At 42.7% G+C, this 27,467-nt stretch overlaps 1 protein-coding gene across 1 annotated transcript in view; it reads right to left on the bottom strand.

The window, feature by feature from the left end:
- NEXMIF (neurite extension and migration factor) overlaps positions 1-27,467 on the bottom strand; it is a 171,944-nt gene that overhangs the window by 128,012 nt on the left and 16,465 nt on the right.

The following is a 27,467-nucleotide window of genomic DNA, read 5'->3' on the forward strand; positions in this document are numbered from 1 at the left end:
AAACCAAAACACAAAAGCAAAACGTTTCTTCCTATGCAGAAGGACCTCTTGACTTGGCCGTAGTGGTGCAAACAGAAGCAGTACAGCTCGTGGGCTCTCCTCCAGCAGGACCCCCAGCACAAGCTGACGCCCCGGCGCTCAGCACCCATCTGTCCTACAGCACCGATCCAGTCTGGGATCCCTGCATTACAGAAAGATCTGCAGAGATTGCACAAGGATACCAATTTCTGCTGGTTTATTATAATCGTGTGGATGATAAGCAGAGCTTACTGCACATCATAAAAGTAATGCTTTTTCTACTTTATGGAGGAATGTTGTGCTACAGCTGACTTGCAAATGGGGCTAAGATGAAACATAAGAACAGGATTTTTTTCTTGCTCAATCACTCCAAATTGTGTTTGAAACTTCACATTTTTGTTAGGTAAGCTCTAGACAAATACAGTGGTAGATAAATAAATATACTGGTAATGGTTAACAAGCCACCTTTTGACAAGATTGATAATCCATTTATACAAGTTCCTCTGTGTGTCCAAAAAACCCAATCCCATAGCACGCACATGTTATTCTTCAGGAAGAAGAAAGATCACCTCCTGTCACACCCCATCTATCCCAATGCACTCCATTCCCCCCAAAATGCCATCTTCATCTGTCCACTCACAGCCTTTCCACGAAAATCCCATCCCCTCCACGCTTAATAAAAGTGGCATAGAAAAACTCATGAAAAAGATTTCTGTGAAAAACTCAGGAGCAGTGTCAACGACAGAACAAAAAATGTTCTGTTGAGAGATGCAATACAAAACGCCGCTTACTTTCTGTTATGGAGTGATAGCTCTATTTCCTCAGGTGACATCTCTTGCCAACAATCTCTGTGGCCATCACTTTCTCTTTCTTATAAACCCTCCTGAAAACCCAATCTCTGAAACTTTACATTAAATTATCCAAAGGGATGAAAAGCAAGGGAATGCAAAATTATTATGTTAAAAAAAATTAAATAAAATTTAACCTAGCTGAAAACCAAGTCATCCAAGAGCCATTTAAATAACTCCACTCCCTTTTCTCTTCTTTTCTCCTTTTCCTTATTCCGCGTCTCAGATCCCGAGCCCAGTGCCCGCTGGAGCAGGAACCGGCGCACGGCACGACACTGCCGGTCCTGAAGGGCTTCTGGGCACCATCACAGTTTACGCAACGCACCACTGCAGCACCACAGATTTTGATGCATTTGTATATTTTGGGGGTGCAGGCCACACTGGTTTGACTAATTCAGGCTGCGTCAGCAAAACAGTGAGCATCTCAGTAAGGTTTGGGTGTCTCAATCTGGCTACTTTGAGAATGCTCCTATAAAAAAACCAAAACCAAAACTACTTCCCAAGACTACCTTTTAAGTAAAAACCCTGGGTTTTTTATTTTTCCTGAATCCATAAAAAATTGTATAAAGGTTTTCATGACTCTTGATATTTATAAGAGCCCTTTACAACTGAAAAAATCCCTACTGACTATCCAGGAAAATAAACTTTATACAAAAAAAAGCTGTCAAAAGCATTGGCTAGTTATAAAAACTTGCTAATTTCTTTAAATCACAGTAAGCCTAGATTTTGGGTGAAGCCACAACAGGTACATAACTTTAAGGCAAAAATGTAGTTCTCCTCTTCATGTCTTTAAAACAATCAGTTGACGGAGACAGAAGAAGAAAGGAAATTAGCTGGTTTAAACTGATGGAGTATGTTTCTGAACGGCTATGAGTTAATATAAAAACCAGTATTTAAAGATGGAATTTGAAGAAGAAAAGGCTGATGGAGGACAAGCATATGACTATCTGTTTGCAGCACACCAGAGCATCATGTGTCAAAACCAAAGTAAGATGTTTGCTTCTGACCCATTTGCTTCTAACCTTTCAGAAGGCTGGAAGGGGGAAGATAATTTTGCACCATTTTGTGTGTAAAGGCACCTCAAATGCTTAATTATAAAGTTTAATCTTGAGCAAAAAAACTCACAGAAGATGCAATTAAGCTTCAGCATGGTTCCAGCTTGGCTTGACAGAACAAAACCAACCCCAGCCAGAGGGAAGAAACTTCTCCGCAGTTAACACAGAGTGAAACTCTGGCGCAGCAAGCAGCTTCTCCACTGACTTGTGTTTTACCAACATAAAGTTCAGGTTTTTCTTGTTTGTGTTTCTGAAAGGTCCCAGGAGGGCAGAAGATAACTGAAACACAGCCTACCTTTCCACATGGCTCTCCCACTGCACCAGCCAAATTAAGATTTTTAGCATTTGAACACTTCACACAAACTTACCCCACCCTTTCAAGCACCTCTACGGTTTCAAACAGTGGAAAAACACTGGGGAAGTATAAAGATCCACACAGATACGTGTGCCGTGGGCAGTGGGCACCTCTGCCCACTGGGGTTGGGCTGCCCGTGCTCCAGGACAGCCCCAACCTGGCTCAGCCACGTGTCCTCAGAGCCGATGCTTGGTCAGGATGAGCTCCGTGAGCGCTTGTCCAGGACGCATTCCCCTCCCACAAGAGATGCATTAAAGCTGGGATGACACACACTCGACGGACCCATCTGCAGACAAACCACCGTTTTGGCTTTTATACCATAGGAAGCTTTACAACTCATTTAAGGGCAACATCTTGGATTTTTTATACTGTTTAAATAAAGCTCCATTTTTATAGGCTCACAGCGTACAACAGTATCACAGCTCAAAATCACGCATACGAAAGGCTTGTAAGAATAGGCACACCACTTACCACCTGCACATCCACACAAAACAAACACCATCCAGTTTGCTTCGTGCTGGGGGAAAGGGGAGAAACTCTTCAGAAACACATTTCAATAGTCACCAATATTTAGTCATGTGAGGATTCAGCCATAAAGCCGGTAACTCACGTTCCACTGACCTGTATTTGCAAACTTGCACCGAAAACATTTTTTTCCTCATTTTAATTTAATTTGAGAAGCAGGTGCCTGCTGCAATCCCGCAGGGCACACTTATATACTCATGCTGACATTACAGAGGTTCCCTACCATTAGTGCTGCATGAGCCAAATCCAGCTTGCCAGCCATGCAGGAGCAGCCACCATCTCTCCCCAGCCTCTGCGGCGGAGCAAAAAATTGGTGCAGCCTCACGTCCTGCTGAAGGACCCAAAGCTGAGCACTTGGGTCCCAGCCCCACTGGAGGGACGGATGGATGAACAGCCGCCTCCTTGCCCTGGAGGATGGGTGGCAGCTCCAAGTGGTGAAGGCTTTGCAGCCCGGAGCAAAGCTGCGCTGCAGGGTGGTAGCCACGGGCTGCTGGGGTTGGGTTCAGCTGCAGTAGCTGGTCTTCTTCGTGACCAGTCCCCTTGCAGGAATAATTCAAAGCATTAGCATGATTTGTGTATTTCCAATGTACAGAATTAAAACCACAACGGCCAAAATAAAACCTCACTGGGGATGACACACAATTCATACCAAGGAGAGCAAAACGGCAGGGAGGAGCAGGGTGAGAAAGAACCAGAAGTGGAAAGCTGGAGCGGCTCAGTTACCTGGGAGATACACCCCTCTCCACACGATACGATCTACTATTTTCTCAGGCTAATACGATGTCAAATCCCAAAACCACGTGAAGGTTGCTCAGTTAAAGGGTCTGCTTCCAGAGATCAAGAGATCTCAGCATCTACTGAACTCGGCATGAGCCATATTCACATGCACAGCTCATTGATAAAAATAATGTCCGGCTCCTCAGCTGGTGCTTTTCATCTGACAGTCCGGACACACGGTAGGACCGGGGAGGATGGCATCATTAGCTCCACCCTACAAACTGCAAAGCTAAGACAGTGAGCTAACATGACTTGTCCAAAATTCATCCTTGCAGAGGTAAGGAGATACAACCCAACAGGCCAGAGCTCTTTTTCACCATTTTATGCTCTGGGTTACACCCCTCGATGCCCAGAACAAGGCACGGTTCACTAAATGGACACACTGCCAGGAGCTCAGACCATTTTGTAGTCAATTTTTAATAGATCTGAAACCCTCTGAAGTCAAAGCAAGTATTTTCCTGAAACCACATAACTGCATGGTTTTTGCCCCCCCCCCCTTTTTTTTGTCTTTTTCTTTTTTAAAAGTATTAAAGTCAAGAATATTCATCATCATTCTGTCCACTCCTTGGGAGGGTGGGTAGGTGTTCAGCACCAAAGGTATAATCAAGCGCTCAGATAGGCTTAGGAGTTTTAAAGTGAGACATGTGTAATAAAAGCAATCACAGTCAATAAACTACTAAGAAGAGCAGTAATGGGATTATCTGTCAACACAAACAAAAGGATAAATACAAGCAAAACTATCAGTCCCTGAAACCTAATTCTCATGTATTTAATCTCAGACTATGGCAGGGAGATTAAAGAACCTGAGGACCAAAGAAAAAGTTATTGATTGCAAAATTCTTCCTTTAAACAAAGTATTTGTTTATGGTTTAAGCTAACCAGCCTACGAAGTGTATGGCAGCAGCTAATTTAACCACAGATGCCGAAGAACTGCACCATCCCCATCAAGCAGCCGACCACAGGGGTACAAGTCAGGCGCCAGCGCTGAAGCTCCCGTTCACCCTCACCCTCTTCCAGAGGGAAACTTCTCTCCCCTGGCCACATTCAAGCAGCAGGGAAAAAAACCCAACCCACCACTAAATCACAATGTAGCTGAAGGCAAACACACAGTTGCATTCAAATCCCCCTTTTCATTTTGCCAGCTTTGCTTGTGTGAACAAGGCCAAAGCTGAAACACAATTTAGAGCCTCAGGACTGGGAAGCCAGCACGGCCCTGAAACGGCAATCTGCAACAACCTCCGTTGCTTTAGAGGAGCGTTAAAGCAAAGAGGAACTGATCCTTGAACCGTCTCTGCTGCCTGACGCTCTCCTGAAGTCTGCATTTTAAGGCACGGCATCACTCGTCTTTGCCTCTTAAACATGGTAAGCGCTGGATGTGGTGTTTGGCAGAAAAAGCACCCCTGGGCATTTGCACGTGCTGGCAGGCGAGCAGAGACAGGCACACACGCGTGCACACGCGTGCACAGGCGCTGCCCTCGCAGGCAGCAGTGGAGCACAGAGGGAAGGCAGGCATGTTTTTATTCCTCCCACTCTTTCACAGCAAACCTTGCCAGCTGCCCTCTTACCTTTCATATGTTCAGCACAGCTGCCAAGGCTCAATCCAGATGAAAGGTTTGAAGCATGACACAGAAGCATCTACCCCGCTTCCCTTTCCATCTAATTACCGGATTCACCTGAGCACACGTAGGAGGGAAGAGAGGGGGCCCGGAAGCATGAAGAGGCTAAGGCAGCTCCCAGTTAATTTGATGGGACCCAACTTCTGATCCAATTAAAACCCGGCATTCGGTGACCAGCAGAGCTATTTTCACTGCTGCCGACCCTACCTACCCGGATGACTGATCCCGAGAGCTGGCAGCACCGTGCTCTTTTCCTTGTATGCTGCGATCAGTGAAGAGACCCTCATTTACTTAATAGGATGGAATCAGGCCCTCGTTGCACAAAAAAGCCTCAGTGATGCCTACAAAACCAGCAGTGCAGCTGCTGGGAAGGCTGCTTCGGGCAGGGATACCTGCCTGTGTCTCATATAAACAGGAGACTTATTTCCCTACCCTACTCTGCCTCAGAATAACAGACACCCCAACACTACCTCCCCACGCCAGGATTTTGGACCTCCCCCATCTTTTTAGGAAGCTGTTCCCTCTGCTCTTTTTAAACAAATGCCTGAAGTCTACTCTAACCTCTCCTTGTGTGACACACACACAGCTACAAGCTCCCAAAGAAGTGTATATAATAGACCAGAAGGCTCCATATGCATTTTTCATCTTCTTACGCAACTGTGCCCCTCCGCACATGACTGAGGAGATTTTCTGCAAACAGTTCAGCTATCCACCTAATGCTTACTTAATGGAAGTGTTTTCAGAAAAACACTACAAGAATTTTCAAATAGAAACAATTAGCATTCACAGTAATTTGCATCTACTTTTCCCCATTTCTAAAGCAGCATGCTCTGCTTTAATATTAACCCCTGCTTGTTCATCAAAGCCCAGTGCAGGGGAGTTAGCCACACAACTCCCATTAGAAACCACGGGAGCAATTCAATTCAACAGTGAAAAGATTACATGGTGATGCTTGAAACTTGGGGGGACTACCCTTTGTTTTTAAGCATCCTGCGTGTCAGCAAAATGAGGGGCTTCCATCATGCCGCAGCTATTTTCACCAGCGCTCTTTTATTCCCTAATCCGTTCTCCTATGCATCCACAAACCTTGGCAAGGGACTAGCAACGGGATTTACAAGTGCAGTATTCACCAAATCGCTCCCCCCATCACCTAAGGTGCCCTGAATGCATGACACGCTGAGACCAGAGCAGCCAAGCTCCTCTGGAGGCTGGAAGAAGCCCAGTGCCTGGGGTGGGGAGGGGGATGGAAAGGTTTCATTAGCCTGAAATTTTGATCCAGGCTCATTTTAAAAGCCAGCTATCTCATGAACATTTACATCTTGGAAATCACAGTAAACACCTTTACACTGGGAAGCCTTGGTTTTCCAAAACATGAAACAGCACATCCTACCTTCGAGATTTTGCAAAATAACAGAACATGAATATCTTGCTCGCTGTGTGGATCGTATCTCTGAAGACACATTGTGCCTTGTACTTGCAAGGTAGTTTGTGGCCCAAGCGGGTCGGCCCCTGGGGTAGGCACCATTTCCTATGCCTACATCATGTAGAAGGTGGTGAGCGGATGGGGACGAGAGGAAGCACAGAATAATTCCCGCGAAACAAGACTGTATTTGCAAAGGTGCCCAAGAGAGTTACGGCTCAATCAACACGAGATGAGCATACTCTATGAGGCAAAGAAGAAAGGGAGCAGCTTCTTATTAAAACACAGCATCTTTTTTGCTGTATAGCACAGAGCTCCACAAGATAGCGGGTTTTTTTCCCCCCTTTTCTAAAACCCTGAAGAATTCCATGAAAAAAAAAGTCCAAGTTTAAAGACTCCACATCTGACAGCATCTAAGCAGAGACCACTTGTGCAATGCAGTGCTGTCCCCTGTGTACACACACTGCTATTCAGTCTTTAAGAGATCACATACTTCTTTTCCTGCAGGACCCCTGCCTCCTTCAGCTTGCTGGTTTGATGGGAAGCAGCAAGTGATGCAAAACAAACGGGAAAAGTCTTGTCAATCTCTGCCTGATTCGGTAACAAGTTCTGTCGGCAGTGTTGCAGGGCAGATTTGGATTTACACTCATGTTACTGAAATACCTGAGTTTTGTAAACAAGATGGCTGGCGTGCAGTGAGTAGACAGAAATACAAGGAGGATCTGGATCATTCAGATGATGGTCTGGATTATTCATGATGAGCTCAGTGGCTAGGTGTAAACACCTAACCGTTTACCAAATGCTATCCAAACAGAAGGGACACACATAATCAACAAAATACCGGGTTGTTTAAACCGTTACAATATACACTGTACAACTGAAGGATTTCTGAGAGATCCTCTTTGCAAAACATATTCTTTTAATGTAGGTGTTGAAGGGCTTTTTGGGTAAGAAGGCTTTTGTTTTGTTTTTTAAGGATAAAGAAATCCAGATAGCGTTATATTACTAAACTACTGAAACATGCCTGGCATCAGTAAGATGCATAACAGACTGAACAACAGAGGTCCCATGTCAACATCTCCTGAACAAGGTAAATACAACAGGTCCGAGCTAGTGATAAATGAATTCCAGGGCAAGGGCTGTTGACAGCACACCGAAAGACCTTCCTTGCCTTCTGCTCCCTAAGATCATTTCAAAGCCTGCAGGCAAGTAGTAACTCCAGCAATCTCAAATGATGCAACTGTGCATAAGGGAAAGGATATATTTTATCATCATCCAAGCAGCTAACCACAGGAACTCAGTAACATATCCATATACGCACTCCTGCTGCAGAGGAGCCTGCAGAGCACAAACACTTCTTGCATACTTTGACTTGACTATTTCCTCCGCACACAAATAAATACAGTTAAAGATAAACCTCAGGAAGAGGTAAAACTAAATATCACACCAGGCTTTGCAAACACCTTTCTTTGCCTACTGCTTGGTATAAGTCCTACCCTGTAGTTACTACAACACCTGAAAGATGAGGGTGCTAACAGTGTTTCTATTTTCCATGGACACAAAGCTCAGAATAAACTCACCCTCTGAAAGCCATATCATGCTCTCCTTTTTTTCCTGTGAGCTCGATTAAAAATCCACTCAACCTGCCCACATACAAAATTCAGTAGCCTGTAGGACTTTGAAATGCGTTATAACCTGGTGTGGAACAGCCACTGGATCATTAATACTCTACTTCAATGTAAATGTTTAAAAACTATGCCAGAATTGAAAATTAGATCCGCCTCCACCAGTTTGGTTTGCACACTGTACGAAGTCGCATCTTAAATGCTTCAAACTGCCACCGGCAACTACATACAGAGCAGTGCAGTGCCACCTTGCTAGCAGCATCAGGGAGGTTGATGCACCAACAATGAAACAGCAGAAAGCCTTTGCTGAACCCAGAAGACTGCCAGACCCAGGGTGGGCTCCAGAATGAAATTCAGAGGGGAAGGATTTTTGTAAGAACAGAAAATTATTACTTCCCACAAAAGCTTCCTTTAGAAACCAGCTTCTACCCTTTAAATTCAGCTGCTTATACTTGCTTTTTTCTGCCTGGTGCAGCGCTGATGGCACCTCTCACACTAAGAGCTGACACATTCTCAACCGCAGAAAACACAAAGGAAGCAGAAATCTTGTCCATCACCTGGAGATAAAACACAAGTCATCTCAAGCTTGCCTCCTTAGACTCGGGCTCACTGCAGCATGTAAGCGCATGCTTAAAAGTGTTTGCTAAATAAACCACAAAATACATACATCCTGACTCCGAAGTTTTGGAAACAGGAAGATCCCACGCAGCTAAAACACTTCCAGGAACATTTTTCAAATAACAATTTATCCTCATGATATTCCTTTAACTTATGCCTGAATTATTTACCTCTTTTGCAGATAAGAAGCTATAAGGAAAGGCTGAGGAATACTTCCCTGGGAACCCAATCACCTGCAGCAAGGTGCTGAGACTGTTCAAGCACCTCCAACACTTTAAGGCAGGGGGGGAAGAAAGAAAAAAAAAAAAACCAAAAAGAATCTGAACTGGATTAAATTTCAGGAATTCCTATACACCTATCTGTGGGAGTGCCTAAAGACCAAACAGTAGCAGGACCCCACAGTGCAAAGTTATATGCAAAAAGTAGTTTGCAGTCCTTGTCAAAATAGCTTGGAGGAGAGAAGAAGGTGTTTAGCAAACCGAAACAGCACCACCAGTAAGCTGGCCAGAAATGACTATCTATTCATATGATTTTATTGATGGCCATAGCTGGGAAGGTAAAGAACTAGGAAAGAAAAAATGAAGAAAATGAGGTAGAAGGCAGAAGAAAAGAAGAAAAGCTCTGGAGTGAAGATAAGAAGAGCAAGAGGGATAGCTGGTGATCCCAGCTTCCTCCTCCCCATCACCGCTCCTGGCTGCCCCAGAACAAAGCAATACCCACTTTCTGCCTGCATCCCAGAACGCCCCTTTTTTTCCTTCCAAATCCGTGTGAACCGTGAATTCCCAAGGCACCCAGAGTGCCCTCGGTACTTCACTAACGGTTGAGAGAAGGATGCTGTCAGAGCCCGCACGTCCATGGCTCGCGGTCTCCCGTTTGGGAAGCTGTCCACCCCCAGAGCAACAGTCTTCCACGGATCCGTGGGCTGGATGCTTGTGATGGATTAACTGTGTAAATGATGAATTTGAAACTAATTTCCTTCTTCCTCTCTTTCTACAAGAGGTCTCAGCAAGGTAACTGCAGGCCTAAGAATATTTGGGGTTTATTTGGGATGTCTCTATTTATTTTTGGAGGCAGGGAGAAGGTGGGTTTACCCTCCTGCCTCAGCAATAATGGCCTTGTTTTTAAGATCTGAACAAGGAGAGTCAAAGCAGCTAATATCTGTGCTAATTTTGTAAGGACTGATTGGAAGGAAACAACAGTGCATTTTTTAAAGGTCAAAGCCTGTGCAATCATACATTTTGCATGGGTGAAAGTCACTCCTGTGACAGAGTGAACAAAAGAGTGACAAGAAGGTAGAACAGTGGTGGCAAAATTTCAGTATCCCAGGTAAAAAGGAAAATTGCTACTCCGATTTGCATGTTTTTGGGAAGGTGGTTTCAAAAGCAACTTTTATATTTTCACAGATTAATACCTAATTTTCTTTTTTAATACACTTTGTTTAGAAAAATCTCCTGAAAGTATATTCTAGATGTCAAATATTGTATTGGCAACAATGGAAAATAAAGGCTTAGGCAAAAATATAGACTGAAAACATCACCTTTTTCGATTGGTTGAAGTCATTTACTCTAGTAACACTGTCATGCTGAGAAAATGATCTTTTGTCTATAACTGCTACATAGCTATTAAGCATTTTAGCATATAAGTATGATATTTTTCTTCTTTAGTGTGTAGCTCTGCTTAGGCAGAAATAAGGTGTGTGGGGAAGAAATAAAATCAGCATTTAAGCTTGGATAGGAAGTTCAAAAAACAAACACACAGTCAACAATGAGACAGTGTTTACACGGCAGAGAGAGAGAGAGAGAGAAAGAGAGTTAAAAAAGCATTTAAGTAGAAGCACAAATGGCTGCCCCATTACAAAATCAATGATAATGCCACATCTACGGCAGGTACCTTGGGTCACTCGCTAAATAAAAACTGCTACTTAGTAAACACACAACAAGAATTTGCCCCAGCAATCCCATACCTGGGGCTGCTGATGAAGTAATAGATATCAAAGCATGGATTTCCTAATTTGCAAATTGTCCTTATCAAGCAGAACAACTCTGTGCTTGTTTTTTCTTAAAAAAAAAAAAAAAAAAAAAAAAAAAAATCAAAAAAAACCTTGAAGACTCTGAACAAAAAGAAAGTTCAAGTGGACACCCACAGCCATGCTCAGCAGCCAGAGCAGGGGAGGGAGCAGGGAAGGGAGGAGGAGCAAGAGAGACATCCTTCCCTTTACTATTCTAAGGTGTAAAGACTTCTCCATCATGACAGATTTTTTTAAGAAGCTATCACACATTCATAACACTAATTGATTTTCATAGAGAAGAGAGCAGATGAGGTCTCTTTGGGAACTGCCTGCTACATTTCTGCTTGAAAGGAGATCACTGCTGGTGTGCCTCAGCTCCTTCATAAAAAATTTAATTAACAATATCTCCAAGAACGAACCCACAGTTAGGTCTCCAGCTATCATGTGACTACCAGCACTCTGATGCACCATGGCAAATTAAACCTAAGCAAACGATACCTGTCGCACATCGAGCAGCCGGCATGTTACTGTCTGGGCAAGTTCTCGGGGAGGAGCAAGGATGTGATGGGAAGCAGGAGAGCATACAAAGGGACTGCGAGATGCCTGCATCCAGCCTGGCAGTGACAACTTGTTTTCCTAGCTGCCACTTTTGATGGCTACACATTTCTATCCGTGATCCGGTGGCGATGCCAGAAAGCAAAATGCTTAAAAAACCACGATTCCAGCTGATGATCTTCACAAATCTACATTTCAGGAACAGCGGAAACTGCGCACATTAGCCCTTTGCTCTCGGATACAGAGAACGACCGCGTAAACGGAGACTCGCGTGTCCTGCGGGAGAGGCGCTGCATCGTCATCCCCAAACAGTGACAGGAATAGAAAGCCACCATGTGCCGGTCTGGAAGTCCCATCTGGCACAGCAATGGAGGAGAGGAGACGAGACTGGATTTCTCTTCTCTTTACCACTGCCACCCTCGCTGCCTTACCCTGTAGAAGCTCTCATCCTTGGAGGACTCGTTCCTTTGACAAACTGAAAGCAGGGGGGAAGAGAATCTAGAAATAGCAAGAGGTCCGACACTATAAACAGATTACCAAAATCACTTCTTGTTTCTGCATATGGACTCTGGGCCTGCACGCAGTGCAAGGAAGTGCACATTCTAAAATTTTCCCAACTGCACAGTAATTAGCGCTGATTTACAAGATGGGCAGCAGATACTGCCCATGCTCTATTTTTAACCTGTTTTGTTATCCTTTAAGAACTTTTACCATTGCAGATGCAATACCAATACTCTTGATTTATTATCTATAATGTCAAAATTGAAAAGGTTAATCACCATTATTAGTCAGTGAAAATGAGGCAAGATTATCACTTGAATACCGACGCTGACACTGGGAGCGGCGTAAGGGAGGAAGGGCGGGTACACGCAGGCACCGTCTGCATTCGACCTGCCCGAACCGCAGGTCCTCCGGCCACAGCCGCAGTCTGCGGCGCAGCCATCATCCGCAGGAAGGTTACAGAGTGTGAAGTGCCTCCATCAAACAAAGACTGTATCAAAACCACAAAACAGGCTTTTAAAAAGTACTACTTCATGCAGCCTCAGAAGTATTAGCAAGGTGCTCTGGAGCTATTTGTTACGGCAATTTTCAGTTATTTAGTTAGCTTTCATTTCCCACGCCTGATAAAATGCAGTTGGCGATGCTGTGTCAAGGGCCACAAACCTGGCAGAGGTCGGTCTGCCAAGGGGAGAGTTTTGGAAGTGGAATTACACGAGGATGGCGGAGCAGACACCCCTTACACACCCTGCCACGCTTGGGTGACCTGGCCGAGTCCCGTCCTGCACGCGCATCGCCCCATCCACATCTGCAGCGCTTCCCGTAATTTCAACCCGAGGTTACGCTCTTCAGCGTCGGTGCTGAACTGAGCTGTAACAACCGCTTTGATTCACCTCAGAGGGAACTGCACTTCAGTCTCGGGTAAATTTATCCTTAAGAATGAGCTGCAGACTCCAGCGATGCTAAAGCTCTTTTGAAAGGAAGGCCGGGGGAGGGAAAAGAACATTACAAATATACTAACTATCTACCTAGCTCGTCTCCACGACAGTTGGCAGCATTATCTTTTTCTTCAGTAGTTCAAAAAAAAAAAAAAAAAAAAAAAACACCACCAAACCACCACCACTAATGGGATGCAAGAAGAACTATTTTTATATATGTTGCGTTAACATAAACACCATAGCCTTATTCAAAAAGCCCTGTCAAACCAGCAATCTGGAAAAGAATAGCTCCTGAGCACCCTGCTGCACTACTGCCTGTTCTCTAACCACCAGAAAAGGGTGAAAATCACCATTGGCAAAAGCCAACACCATCCCGTTTCCAATGAAAAGGTCTGGACCTGTGTGTACCAGCAGTATGTTTAGCTTGATGCACCTGCCACAGGTTTAGATGTGAAAAATCCCACAGGTTCCAACAGTTCTGGAATATTTAAATATTATTTTAGAATAACAAGGAGTAAAGCACATTTGCAGAAATAAACAAAACTTAGAAAAGACAACAAGAAGTTATCAAATATTTGAAAATTAGACCAAGGCATTTTTTGGCAGGAAGGTCAAAAAATGAAATGAAACCATAGCATTTAATTGCTGTGACAGATGTACCATCAACAAGATACTCAACGACACTCATTGTAATCATATGGAAATACAGCAAAGTTGCTTATCCTTGTTTTGGAGGTCTGTTCTACCCTGAATCACGGCATCGAAAAACCAAAGCCCTGGATCTACTTCAGGATCTACTTTACTTTCCAAAACAAATGAAAGTGTAAATAATACACAGGTTTTAATGCTTCTGTAAAAACAAAAATGAGATTATGTTTTGCAGTTGTTGATCACTGATCTCATATGTCTTTGTAGGGTGGGAGACAATTTAGGAAGTGACTTCAAACAAAAAACAATCCAAGTGTTCATAAACATGTCTACTGACTATTTTCAAGGCACAGGAACATTTAAAAAACCCCCATTTATTGTGCAGATTATATGCCATTTTATGCTCTTAAGAACACGCTTTAATTTCACCATTTTCATGTAATCAACACTACCTTGGTGATGTTTTTTTTAAAAACAGATTTAAACTTGAAAAGACCTGTATTTACATCAGTCATTAAAATTTGAGTTCTGTGTAACAAGCAACTGTAGCAACTATTTTTCTGTCTTTTTATTTATTAAGTATAGCAGTCCAGTGGTAAGGAAGACATGCAAATATAACATGAAATATTTATGCTCAGTGCAATGTCTCCAAGAATAAAAAAACAGAAATGAAACATTTTTTTGAGAGGTACAAGGAAGGTAGAGGTGAGCGAGTAAAATACTGCTCAAAATCAGACAGGTAGCACTAGTGATGGGGTAAAAAAATCCTCCAATGCATGCAGAAAGGTCAGAGTCTGGTCTGCACTTAATTCATCATTTGAGAGGCTTGTCATTCAAAATGTGGGCAAAAGCTTAGCAAAGATAAAATAATGTCATTCCCAAAAGGCCACACGACCAATAATTAGAGGTGGTATCAAGTATTTTTCCTCTGTCTTGCTCTAGGAAAAAAAAAACCAAAACAAAAGCAACCCACAACAAAAAATCCAAACAAAAAACCCCAACCACACACACAGAAAACAAAACAGGAAAAAAAACCTGCAACATAAAAAAACAACCACAACACCGGGTGGGGGGTGAACCATATGTTTCCATGCAACGCTCCAGGATGGAAATTCAGCGATTAAAGAGTTAAGAGACGCTCTAAAAGTATCTCACCCTGATATGCTGAGAATTTGCTGGGATCTCACGGAGAAACGGGTGATTCTTACATACCATATGTTCTGCAAACGCTTGCAACAACACAGAGGGGAGCCACGGATGGAAATCCACCTTGGCTGCCGAATTTCCTCACTTTCTCTAAAGCGATGGAGTCCAACGGACAAAGCTGGTGTAAATCCAGCAAACCTCACCCCACCGCAGCAGTCCCAGGTCGCCTGCCCCAGCTTTACCCAATCCCCATCAGGAGCGAAGGCAGAGGTGAGCTGGGCTGGGTGGGGGGACCCAGGGCTCTCCCCAGACTTTGCCACCCACCCCAGCACCCCACTGCCAGAGCTGCATCGTCCTCGGTGTCACCTCCCCTGGTCTCAGCTTCTCCATCTCATGGCGGGGAAGAGTAATAGAGCTGTAAAAACTTTGAGGAATGACTGGGAACAGGCAGTCACAACACTTCAGTCCGTGTGAAAAACTGCAGTGCTCTCAGAGGATGCAAGACTGGACCCAAATACCACTGGTGATTTTTTGTTCTGGTTTGTTCTCCCCTCCCCAAGTGGTGCCTAGCATGTTGTAACCGACCCCAGATTAGATGCCAACAAAGGCAAGGCAGAGGCACTTTTATTACATTCCTAAGCGAAGGTAAATCTAGAAACCTCTATTGTTGCAAACCTTCACTTGCTACAGATACAATGCCTGGCCATCCCTCGGATTTCCTTACCTTTGCTAACCCTTGCGAGCACGTAACTCTACCCAGGCGTTCCTGCAGCGCTGGGACGGGACAGAGTCCCCGCACCACTCTGTGGAACGTGACTGTCACCAAAAAGTTACTTATTTTACAGCTACAAAGTAAGTTTCTAGGTTTGCGGTAGGCTTAACATCACTTCTTGCCCACTGTATTCTTCTGCAAGGGAAAGCTCACTACTGCATTCATTTCACTATTGCACTAATAAATGCAGACAAAAATACCCTGGAGAAAAAAAAAAAAAGAGAACAAAAGCACAAACTAGAATTAGTAAATAACACATCATGGCATCGCAGTCTACATCTAAGCTATTGTGAACTTATCTCTTCAAGAGTTTCCACATCAGGAATTCATTAATCAATGAAAAACACATACAGAATATAACAATTTAATTTTATTATTTATATTGCAGGACAGTATCTGGATAAGATTATAAAATAAAAGGCCAATCACCTTTTAAAATCTATTACAATTTACAGGAGTCAGAACTTAATTTACATACCTTGTCTGTCCCAGTTTCCCCCTAAGACTTTACAAATAATACTTTTTTCCAATATGAAACCTTTGTTCTCTACTGCAGCTATGTGAAAAATCTATACAAAATAGAAAAAAACTCTTTGAATGTACTTGTACCGGTATCTTCACAAAAATAGCCTGGAAAAATACAAGAACTCTGATGATCTTTTCTCAGTATTGCTTATTTTAAATGCTACTCGCAACACTGGGAGGTAAAAAAGCGTTCTTACAAACAACAAATTTTGAAGGTGATGACATCCCTTTGCAAACAGTAGCTGCTGCCAACAACTAGCCACACATTTTTTTTCTTCCTCTTTGCCATACCTACATTTTTAAGGAACATTCCTTTTAATTAGAGCGAGAACACATGAAATGGGAGGCCACAGGATTGCATCCTAAAAACCACATGCACAGTAGATAAATGGCGCATTTTTGGTGACCAGAAAGCTGATTTTTCATTGTCAAAAAAAAAAAACCCAAAAACCCAACCAACCCAAACCAACCAAACCCAAAAAAACCCCAAAACCCAAAACCCAAACCAAAAAAACCCACCCCAAACCAACCCCACCATAGCACCCAAAACCAAACCAAAACCAGCCAAACAAACCAAACCCCATATCCTTCTATCAGCTCTTCTCCAACATTCAGAAAGTAATGGGGAAGGGGAAAGGGAAGGAGGACAGGAACATAATAAACTCCAACTCCAAATTCAACCTCTACCTGTAATTCTCAGCCAGAATAACCCATGCTGAAATCATTAGCTGAGAATTAATTACCAGCATTTAAAACATTTTTTGATAACTTCAGACACAAAAATTCTGTAATGCATTTCTCGCAGAGGTAAACAGAAATATGGAAAATGTGAAAGCAAACATCCACTTGAATGTCAAAACGTTCATTCCAGGGCGCTCAAAATGCTTTTCATGCTAAATTATCACATACAAATATAGGCAATATGACATTTTTTTGAGGTGTAAGAGCTGAGGGTTCGGGGGGGGGTGGGAGGGTAGAAGAGGTTGGTTACTTACAATTGGGCTTTTCTTCCCAAATTTGATGCATTTCATTTTTAGAGTTAACATATTCTCTGAGATGAGTCTCTAAAGCTCCTGTCTCAATATGCTGCATATTCACTACAAAATGAATTAAGAGATTACACACTGAAGGTCATATAAATATCTACGAGGACTGGAAACAAATTTGTAGTGGGAAAGAAAAAGCTTAAACCTAAAAGAAAATAAAATGTGCCACTGCAATATTGCAGCTGAAGAGTGAACCAATGCCCTGTAAGAGCTACGTTAATTTTAGATACCATGCCCTGCCAGATACCCATGGCAGCCTAAACATCATCGTCCCCAGCTGCAAATCAATGTGACAAAAGGGTTCCTTTGAACTATTACCTATGGAGTCACACACAGCAACATAAAGTGCAAAACATGGAAAGTTTGGAAGTTAAGAGCGTTCCCGAACAAAACAGCTGGTTTTGGCTAACGTTTGGAAAATTGCCCTCGAAGGGGAAGGAGGACAGCCTGAGAATATCCCCCCCACGCTGAACTGCGGTCCTGAGCGGCTGCAGCGTTTCATGGAGACAAAGATAGTGGACGCTAAATGCCAGAACGCAGAATGTAACGGAGAGATAATACATGCACACAGCATGCACTCCACACTCGAACTGTTTATCAGATTGTAACAGCACTGCGGCATCCAGGAGCGTGGATGTGCTGTTTTGTTCACATTTTAATGTGCCATCTTGCAGTAGATGCTTGCACAGCAGAGTAAATACAATCTCTATATATACCCTGCGTGGGCGTCAGGGGTTATTTCTGACTGTCTTCATTACACTTCGTTGCCAATTTAAATGTAAAAAAATAAAACCCTCAACAATTCTCAAAGTGATTTCAGTTTGATTTTTATAATTATTTCCAGAACCTTTTCATTATGCAATTTCAAATACTTATTGAAAGCTCTCTCTCTTACAAAGTTATCCTTGATGCAAGTCAAGCAAACCAGACAAGCTAAACCTTCTCCCTCTTCCTTCTTTATTAATAAACACAGACGTGAATAACATTCACAGCGTTTAGCCCCGAGAACAGTTTAATAATAATGCTGCATCTTGCTTTATAGGGAGGGAGCTAAAAAAGAAACTCAAAGGCTAATAGGTACAAATATTGTGCTTCAATTGCAATAAATAAATAGTGCTGAACTGTAGAAATGTAACTGATAGCAGCAATCTGAAAGACGTGGGTTCTGGTAACCCTCAAGCTAAAGCCGATTAGGTTTTGTTACATAGGTCCTTTGTGTATTTTTGTGCTGCTGTACCCGTTAAATTGACCTCTACAGGCATGTGTGTTGCTTTTATTGTTTAATGGCTTCACATTTTAAACCTAACTTAGGCTAGCAAAAACAAATAAATAAAAAATTCCCCCTCCAACCTGGCGTATGTCTTAAACCCACTGGTGAAAAGGGAGATCTCTGCACGTGAATACCAAGCACTAAAACCCAGAGAACGCCAAGCAATTAGCATGATGGCAGAGGGACACACGAGCTGTCAGGCGGGATTCTGGGGCTCAAAACCAGAATTACAGTTACACACACTGGGCAGAAATGCTGGGCCATGGCCAGTTCAGCTGCCCCACCGAACTGTGGTGAATAAGCCAGGCAAGGGCTTTTTGCCTTCCACACCCTGTAGCGGTCAATAATGAATGTTTCGGAGGGGACACAGAACTTGCAAAGCACGATTACAATGCCACACAAAGCTCAACACAAGGAAAAATTTCTTCCCAGTGCTTCCTTATTTTTGACAATTGCCTGCCTGTAATCGGCTCTACTACAAATAAAAACCAGCAACTATAAATGAAATCCTTTGTAAATCCAACCACTTCATTTTAATTCACCCATTCCAGCAGAGCAACCGAGCCCAGAGTTGGTCAGTATTTCACAGAACGGTTTGGGTTGGAAGAGACCTTAAAGATCACCTAGTTCCAACCTCCCTGCCACGGGCAGGGACACCTTCCACTAGCCCAGGTTGCTCAAAGCCCCATCCGACCTGGCCTTGAACACTTCCAGGGATGCAGCATCCACAACCTCTCTGGGAAACCTCTTCCAGTGCCTTGCCACCCTCACAGTGAAGAACTTCCTTACACTGAACCTAAATCTACCCTCTTTCAGTTTAAAGCCATTACCCCTTGTCCTATCACTACGTGCCCTTGTAAAAAGTCCCTCTCCAGCTTTCCTGTAGCCCCCTTTAGGTACTGGCAGGCTGCTATAAGGTCTCCCCGGAGTCTTCTCTTCTCCAGCCTGAACAACCCCAACTCTCTCAGCCTGTCTTCACAGGAGAGGTGCTCCAGCCCTCGGATCATCCTCATGGCCCTCCTCTGGACCCGCTCCAACAGGTCCATGTCCTTCTTACGCTGGGGGTCCCAGAGCTGGACGCAGGACTGCAGGTGGGGTCTCACCAGAGAGGAGTAGAGGCAGAGAATCCCCTCCCTCGACCTGCTGGTCACACTTCTTTTGATGCAGCCCAGGACACGGTTGGCTTTCTGTCTGCAAACGCACATTGCCAGGCTGTGTTGAGCTTTCCTCTCTGCAGTGATACTGCAACCAGCCAGACCAGTCCTTTGCTGTGTGATGATTTTTAAAAAAAGCAGAGACCCGAGCAGTTTATTTAAGACAGGTCTTTTGCATTTCAGGATGCGAAGGAACCCAACCAGCGTGTCCACGCAAAACAAGCCCCCTCGGCTGGTGTAACTGGGTGCAGCTGCCACCAAAGACAGGCTCAAAAAGAGGAGGAGAGACACAAATGGGAAAACCTGGTTCAAAATTTTCTTATGTTGAAACACCTTTATTTGCCCACGTAAACCAGCCTGACCTTAGGGAAATGTCATTGAGTAGCTAAAGGGAAGTTTTAGCCAAGCTCTAAATACGTATATTTTTCCACAGCTTCGAGGAAGCAGAATTAGTCAGTTTGGCTACAGGCCATAAAACATAATTACTTATGTGAAGTATGTTTAAATATGTAACTACAATTGCTAATAGAAGCGCACAGCCCCATAAATACGTAGCAATTCGATGGGCCAGCAGCTCGGGCACAGGCAAAATGCCAGAGACAATTCCCAAAGGAATAAGCACCTCTTCAGAAGAGAATTCAGAAATTAAAATCTCATTAATAGGTATACAACGCTGAAATGCAGTCAGGCACCAATAAGGAAGGAGGGCAAAATGGTGCCTTTTTAGAACATGTGGCACATCAAAAAAAGATGGTTTGGGTACTGTGAAAAGAAAAGCAGGAGAAATCTGTTCACAGAGTAACAGCCCCTCTCCTGCGTTCAGGAGATTCAAGGGTCAGTGGAAAACAAACTTCCACTGGAGACATGAGAAAGCCACTAGCCGACAACACCAGAAAATTTCACAGACACTGCTGAGCGGTAACAAACCTTCAAGATATTAAAATAAAAGAATGGTGTATTTAGCAATGTGGTAACTGCAATTTGTCATTTAGCACTGTGAATCTATGGATTTTAATGACAGGGTCTCATTTACATTTAACAATCAGTGTACTAGAACATTTCTTGGAAACTGGGGATATTTTCTTGTCTCAGTAGGAATATATAGAAATTTCTTCTTGATTAACAACGGAGTAAAGGAGTTCTGCCCTGAAATCTCAGTCCCTTGGTTTCTCTCTAGAGCTGGAGGAATATCAGCATACCAAACTGCAATCCTGACAAGAAAGCTCTCGAAAATTCAGCTGTTTGTAATAATTATGTATTTAACAATTCTTCCACAAGAATAACATTATAAAGCACCTTACATTTTATTGTTCATTTATACCACACATCTGCTTTAAAAAACATTAGCAGCACATCTTGTTCTTAATGATACATTTTGGGCGTGACTTTCAAAAGCACTTACAGCAACTTAGGAGCATAAATCCCACTGATACTCAGTGGTATTTGTGCCCTTACTGCCTGTAGCCATTACTGAAAATCTCATTCTTTTCCAGAGCTTTGGAGTTATTCCAGAGGTCGTACACGTAGAAAGAAATGGCAAGTGTCACAAGGTATTTTATATTTTACAGAAATGCTATGCAGCATTAGGACAGACATCAAGAATACTGAATACATGTACTTAAAACAATAATGGGGAGTTTAGGAGGAAGGGAAAGGCTTGAGTCAAATTTAGCCAGTGAGTTTGGGGATAAGGTTGATCTCTGTTGCATCCAAGTTGGCAAGAGTGGGATCCTCATTCTTTTTCATTCCACTGGCTCATGGGGCAAGCTGCAATGTAACTAAGCATTTCCCCAAAATACCACTGACCACTACATACCAGAAACATCTTCTCCCACCTTGCAACAATAATCGAAACTTTAGGCCTTAGTTACAGCTAAACTAAACTGTTAAGCAGTTTAACTAGATCATTTAAAATGCATATTTTCATAAGTCCTAATTAGCTTTCATCAAGTAAAGGAAACCCCAGCCTTGATTAATGACCACCTCATTTACTGTAAGGCACTCCTGCAAACCTCAGCTCAAGCACCAGCCAAGTTTCCTTGGTGCTTTCCGTGGACACGCCAGTGTACAGCAGGTTGGCCATGTCACCTACTCCCAGCAAGTGCAATCACAGATGGGAGAGCTACAAAGCTGCCCAGAGGCCCCAGCGAACATTAGTTGCACTGATGAGTGGAGCTCAGAAGTTGGCATGCAACTGCAGAAAATTTTAAGGAAGTTGTAAGTGTATGTGCAATTTTCAGTGGACCGGACAAACGAGTTTGCAGAGGCTCTTGTAGCCACCACCGCTTCAGGTTTTCCTTGATCATGGAAAGTACAATAAACAAAATCACTTCAACACTAATTCATGGATGAACATCCACCAGGTCCTATTCCAAGGAACAGGTTAATCTCCAAGCAGCTATATAGGGAACCTGGTTGAATTGCATGATTCAATATGAGCACACGAGCTTTTTTTTTTTTTTGCTAGATTAACTAACCTCTGCAGCCTGATTCTCATCACCCTCACTGACATTCTTGGGAGCTGAGTGCCTGCAACACCTTCACACAACTGGGCCATTAACTTCCTTCTCTCAGTTTTACCTTCTGTGAAAAAAGGATTAAAAGATTTGTTAAAGAACATCACTAGTATGTAAGAGGGCCAAAGCCGTTGCTTTTGCAGAGAAACTGGCTAAAATTGACGGATACAAAGAGCATTTAGCACTTGTACACAATTACACAGACATGTGATGTTTCTGTGTTAAATTTCTACATAATGCAAAAAGAATTTTTATGAAGCAAAGTGCACGGGAGTTTGTTCGTAACAGACTTGGAAGTTGTATTGTTATTTTGTCATTAACTGAGAAGCAAGAGTAAACTAGAAACTTTCCAGAGAACACAAAGAAAAACTTATGCTCCAAACATCTGCTTATAAATTGCTTACAATCAAGCTTTTTACAAAGCTTTATCTTTTTATTCCCTCCTCCCCCCCTTCCATACCATCACTTTTGGCTTGCTAATTTAATTTCTTGAACATTTGTGTGCACTTACTGGTTTGACTGCGTTATTTGCTTAAACTAACAACAAACTCCGGGTAGTTGTATAATGAAAGAGCCAGACCATAATGAATTTTATGGTACGCCAACATTACAGGCTACTGTATTCTGTAGAAGTGTACTGCAAGCAGTAAAACAGTCCTGCAAGAGCTCTGTGTGAATGACTTTGCTCGGCTCCTCAGCCCCAGTGACTGCCAGCACATGGTCACTTCCAGCACCTCGCCAGCTCACGCATCCCTGCTCCCTATTACCATCTGCAGTTGGAGACACAGCCTCCGTGCCAGAAACGCAAAGGATACAAGGCAGGGGAAGCCAGGGAGACAAATCAAACAGACAGGCAGTGCCCAAGCCTTCCTGCCAGGACCATTACAGGCCAGTGTGATCACCCAACCCCGAAGAGATACCCACGCTCTTCCAGTAATGGGACAAACGTTTGAGCTGGACCTGCGTTTACTAAGCTGTGCAATGAGCCTTCGATAGTCACAGCCGCTAGCTTTGCTTCTCCTTAAAAGTAGCACTGCTGCCTGTGCAGCACTTGACTTGCCAGATGCCTAAACCTATACCATGATACTCAAGAGACACCATCGCCAAAGATCATGCCACACCAGAGCTGTATTTCTTTGAGATGGCAGTGTGATGTCCCCTGCATCTCCAGCTCTCCCTTCAGGCACAGCCTATCATCCAAAATTGCTTTGCTGGACTACGTTTCTGCCCAGGAGGAATGGAAAGAAGAAAGGAATAGCAGGACGGCTGCAGAAGATGAGCAGTCATGCCTCCCACCCTGACACAAACGTTAGCTGCAGCCTCACAGCAGGCCTTTGAGTCCCAGGGCTGTACCCTCACCCAGAAATGCAGCACGTGCTCCCAAACGCCGACCATCTAGGTCAAACATACACATCTGGCAAGCGACTTTTAACTCTTGATTAGAACTGCTGATCCGGTATTAAATGAGCTGTGTATCATTTCCATATGCCCTTGATTCCTTCTCTTACAGTCGTGTTCCTGGACATACTTCAGATACGTTTTGAGACTCTCGAGAGAGAATGCACCTGAATTGTCGAATCAAGACCTTCAATAGACTCGTTGCAAATACACTGTTCAACCCACTTAATCCTTAATTAGGGTTTCATTTTTTAATGTAAGGCTTCAATAATCAGCTCAGGAGAAAATGTAAAAGCAGATGTCAGGCCACCAAGGACTTTTTCCACATGCATCTTTACTGGTGTGGCTACACCATTACTATTACACTGCTTTTGCAGTCGCATCACCCTACCTACCACTCAGCGGGGATGCGGTTGCACCAGTTTGACAGCAGTTATACAAATACAGCCTATTCTTGTGCGACAGATAACAGTGTACCCCTGTAACTAAATTGCACGATTCACTGCAACCAGAAGGCAGTGGAGGAGGAGCCACCCTTCATCAAAATACTTACATACCATGAAACTTGTACAGGAAGCCAGCTATCTACCGAGAAGATAATTGACACCTGCTTTGAGCTAGAAAAAGAATCATATCTCCTTAATGTCTCATATTGTTACCCTGCAAATCTGGTATTTTTATGCAGGAGAGACCCAAGAGCAACCTACCTCTTGGAGCACTGTTGTGAGAGGTTAACAGGGAACCGCAGAAGGGAACTGGCTCAAGCAGGGCTCTCCCGCTTTGCAGTCAGACCTACAAATGAGGTCTTTACTGTTTTCATAATACATACTGTTTACACACACCGTTTCATAAAACTTACCAGTAACAGCTCATCTCCATAATTAATTGAGGCAGGTGGAAACCAGAGTAAGGACTAAAGAGAGGTTTCATCAGCTTAGCTGATTCAGTCAAAGGTGTCTTCAGTAAGCCATTACACCTACCACATGCTGCTGCTGCTGTCCTTGTCTGCAAAGCTGCTGCCATGGGGAAGAGAGAGCACCTCGCATTTTGGCACTTCCAGTTTATTCTCTGTATTTGTCTGCACATAGACAAAACATCCACTGGTGGGAATTAGCAAAGGTTTGAGTTTAACTCAAAATCTGGCCTTTAAACAGTAATTTTAAAACTCTCCTACAACACTTTGACTTAGTAAAAGCCAAACATAAAACTTCTTAGATAAGAAACATGTACAACCATTAGGAACAACAGATTATTTTTTTAAAAAAAATCATTAGGACTAAATCCTCTAGGTCATCTAATTACACTACTTAATACCTTGCCGTACATTTCCTGCTCTGACAGGAGCCTGCCAGCAGTCCAAAAGCAACTTCAACCAAACTTGGTCAGTGAATTCCTGACCTCTTCCCACACGTTCTGTCACCAGCATGTGCAGCGAGCCTGCTCACAGGGTGTCCTGCCACTGACTGCCCAGCTAAGGGGCCTGGATGATTTCAGTGGAGTTGAACTATGGATTTTGTGAAATAACACAAGTCAAGAGAGAAGCAATCTTTTCAAAGAAAGGTTTTAGTGTGCAGTGAAGCTTTCCCTGCCAACTGTTAAAGTCATTCCTGTAAGTGGACACCATACACAAATCACATGAATAATGTGTATTTCCGAGGTGCACTCATCCTCGATTTCTGCATTTCTTTCAAAACTGCACATTCCTTTTGTACTGATAAAGCAGGTTTGAAATGCAAAGAAAATAAAAATATTACATTATAAAACACCAACTTTACTAATTTACAATGGACTAACAATGAAGATGGAAATAGTTATTTTATTCCTTTCAAATTACAGAGCATAAGCAAGTTCAACTTAATATTAAATTATGTAATTGGCTTGTCTTCTGCCTGCCTTTTTTTCCCCCAGGACTACAAGATGTTCAACCACATACTACATGGAAGCAATCCATGCAGCTTTAAAAACAATAAAGACCACTTCCAAACATGCTCTTCTGGTTTCATCACGCTCATACTTCACCAGCAGTCACTTCTACAACAGCTCCAGACCCACTGAGACCTTCCATTAAATTCTGTAGGAACCAGACTCCTGAAGATGGGCAGATGCTCATATTCACCGTTCCTGAAGCATCTGTCTGAAAAGTGCTGATTTTAATGGTATTATTTACTACTAACAATGCTATTATCTGTAAAAGCATGAATTTATGGGTTTCTTTTCTGCAGTAAAGTTTATCCTGTAACAATTTTGTGGACCACAGGTTTACAGAGCAGGGAAACCTAGCCACCCAATTTATACTGAACTCCCACCGAGTGACAGGCAGTGGTACGACTGCTGACCCATCCTCACTCCTTCAACTCATCCACTTGAAAATTCAGGTCTCCGCCCCCTCATTTACCTTTATATTTTATTAATGTTACTTAAACTACAGTCATCCTTTATGTATTCATCTGAAATTCCTTTCCATTGAGAGTCCATGAAATTGTCTCTATAACCCTAGTGTTGTCTTCATTATGACTTGTTTAAGCTTCTACCAGTTATTCTCAGCCTGCAAAGGAAAATCAGAAAACTCAAACTGAACAACCTCAGTTTCCATTCAATTCCAGTAAGAAGCCTGTTTTCTGTTCTTGCAAAAGAGAAACTAATATTGGATAGTCCTGGATATCTAAGGCCACCATGTTCTCTAGGTAAATTAAAAAATAATTAAATCCAGGGTTTTGAAAGGATAGCAAGACTGTATAGGTGATTTTGTTAACCTTGAATGAAAATCCTGAATAGGGGTATTGGAAACACATAGAAATCATGAAAGAATAAGAAATCATAAGAAATCATGCACCTGGCGAACTTCAAACAGTTTCTCCTTCCTGGACACATTTCAGGAAAAACAAAGTTATCTTTGTTAAAATGAACTTATTGCATCCCTGCAACACCCAGCCACAGCAGGGCATACAAACACCACGATACCTTGAGCTTTCTTATTCTTCATAACCAAAGCCCTGTCCAAAAACAACCAGCTTGGAAAGAATCTGCACAAACTGGCAGAACCAGAATCTTTTTGTTCCATACAACTTATTCTAGCCTCAGCAAATAAAAATTTATACAAAAAAATATTTACCAATACAGAAAATATTCCCTAATGAGTATAAATTCAAAACCGCCTGTTAAACAGCATTACCCAAACCAGTCAAATGATTTCTTTGGACCATGAATAAGATAAAGTCTTGCTCCCGTTGCTTCAACAAAATGCATTCAGTTCAGTGCACCTGAAGATTATATGAAGGCTACTCTCACATAATCAAGGCTGATGGACATTTTTGTACTCACTCACAGACTACAGTCACCCCTCTCACTCTTACTTTAGTACCTACTATAATGCGTTTAAATGACACATAGGTGTACAGGCATCTGGATTCGCTTTTTGATATATTTACTAGCACGTTGGCAGTTTTGATGCATGCTTTCCAAAGGCATATTTTAAAAACACAGGAATTACACCTTGTTATTCCTTAAAAGTTTCTAAAATATTTGGCTAGACAGATACCCAATTCCAGACTTTAAACTGCCTGGTAGACCTTGACAACAGGGTTGCCTTTCATGCGTTGTCTTGTAATGCAATAAATTTCACTTGAAACTTCTTCACCTGTGCACCAAGATGTGTATGTTGTGATACAGAAAATCTGACATGGAAATAAAAAATAAATTTAAAAAAGTAAATTTAATAAATTAGTTGCTCAGAGAACAACTGTCTTATGACCTGGAAAACGCACTTGCTATAAGAGACTCAAGAAGATAATCTTATTTCAGTTTACTGAAAGGTAATTTAAGTGAGGAATAACTGTGAAGTACAACTATACAGGCAGCACATAGATTTAAGACAAGAGACAAAGGTATGACAGCTGATAGCCATAGTCATCCATTTTCAAACTGGAAATGCAGTTAATAAAAAGCTGAGATTCTAACCTGAAGTTAATATTCTACCTCAAACAATGGTACAGGAAGTTTTGAAGGTGTAACCCGAGCACCCAATAATCAGAAAACAAACAGAAGAACCTAACATTTCTTACTGAAAAATGCAACATAGTTTTCAATGCCTGTGTTTCTGCATGCTCGCTTTTTTGAATTCACATGGAGATTTGCTC

Source organism: Buteo buteo, chromosome 22 (genome assembly GCF_964188355.1).
Source record: "Buteo buteo chromosome 22, bButBut1.hap1.1, whole genome shotgun sequence".
Classification (NCBI taxonomy): Eukaryota; Metazoa; Chordata; class Aves; order Accipitriformes; family Accipitridae; genus Buteo; species Buteo buteo.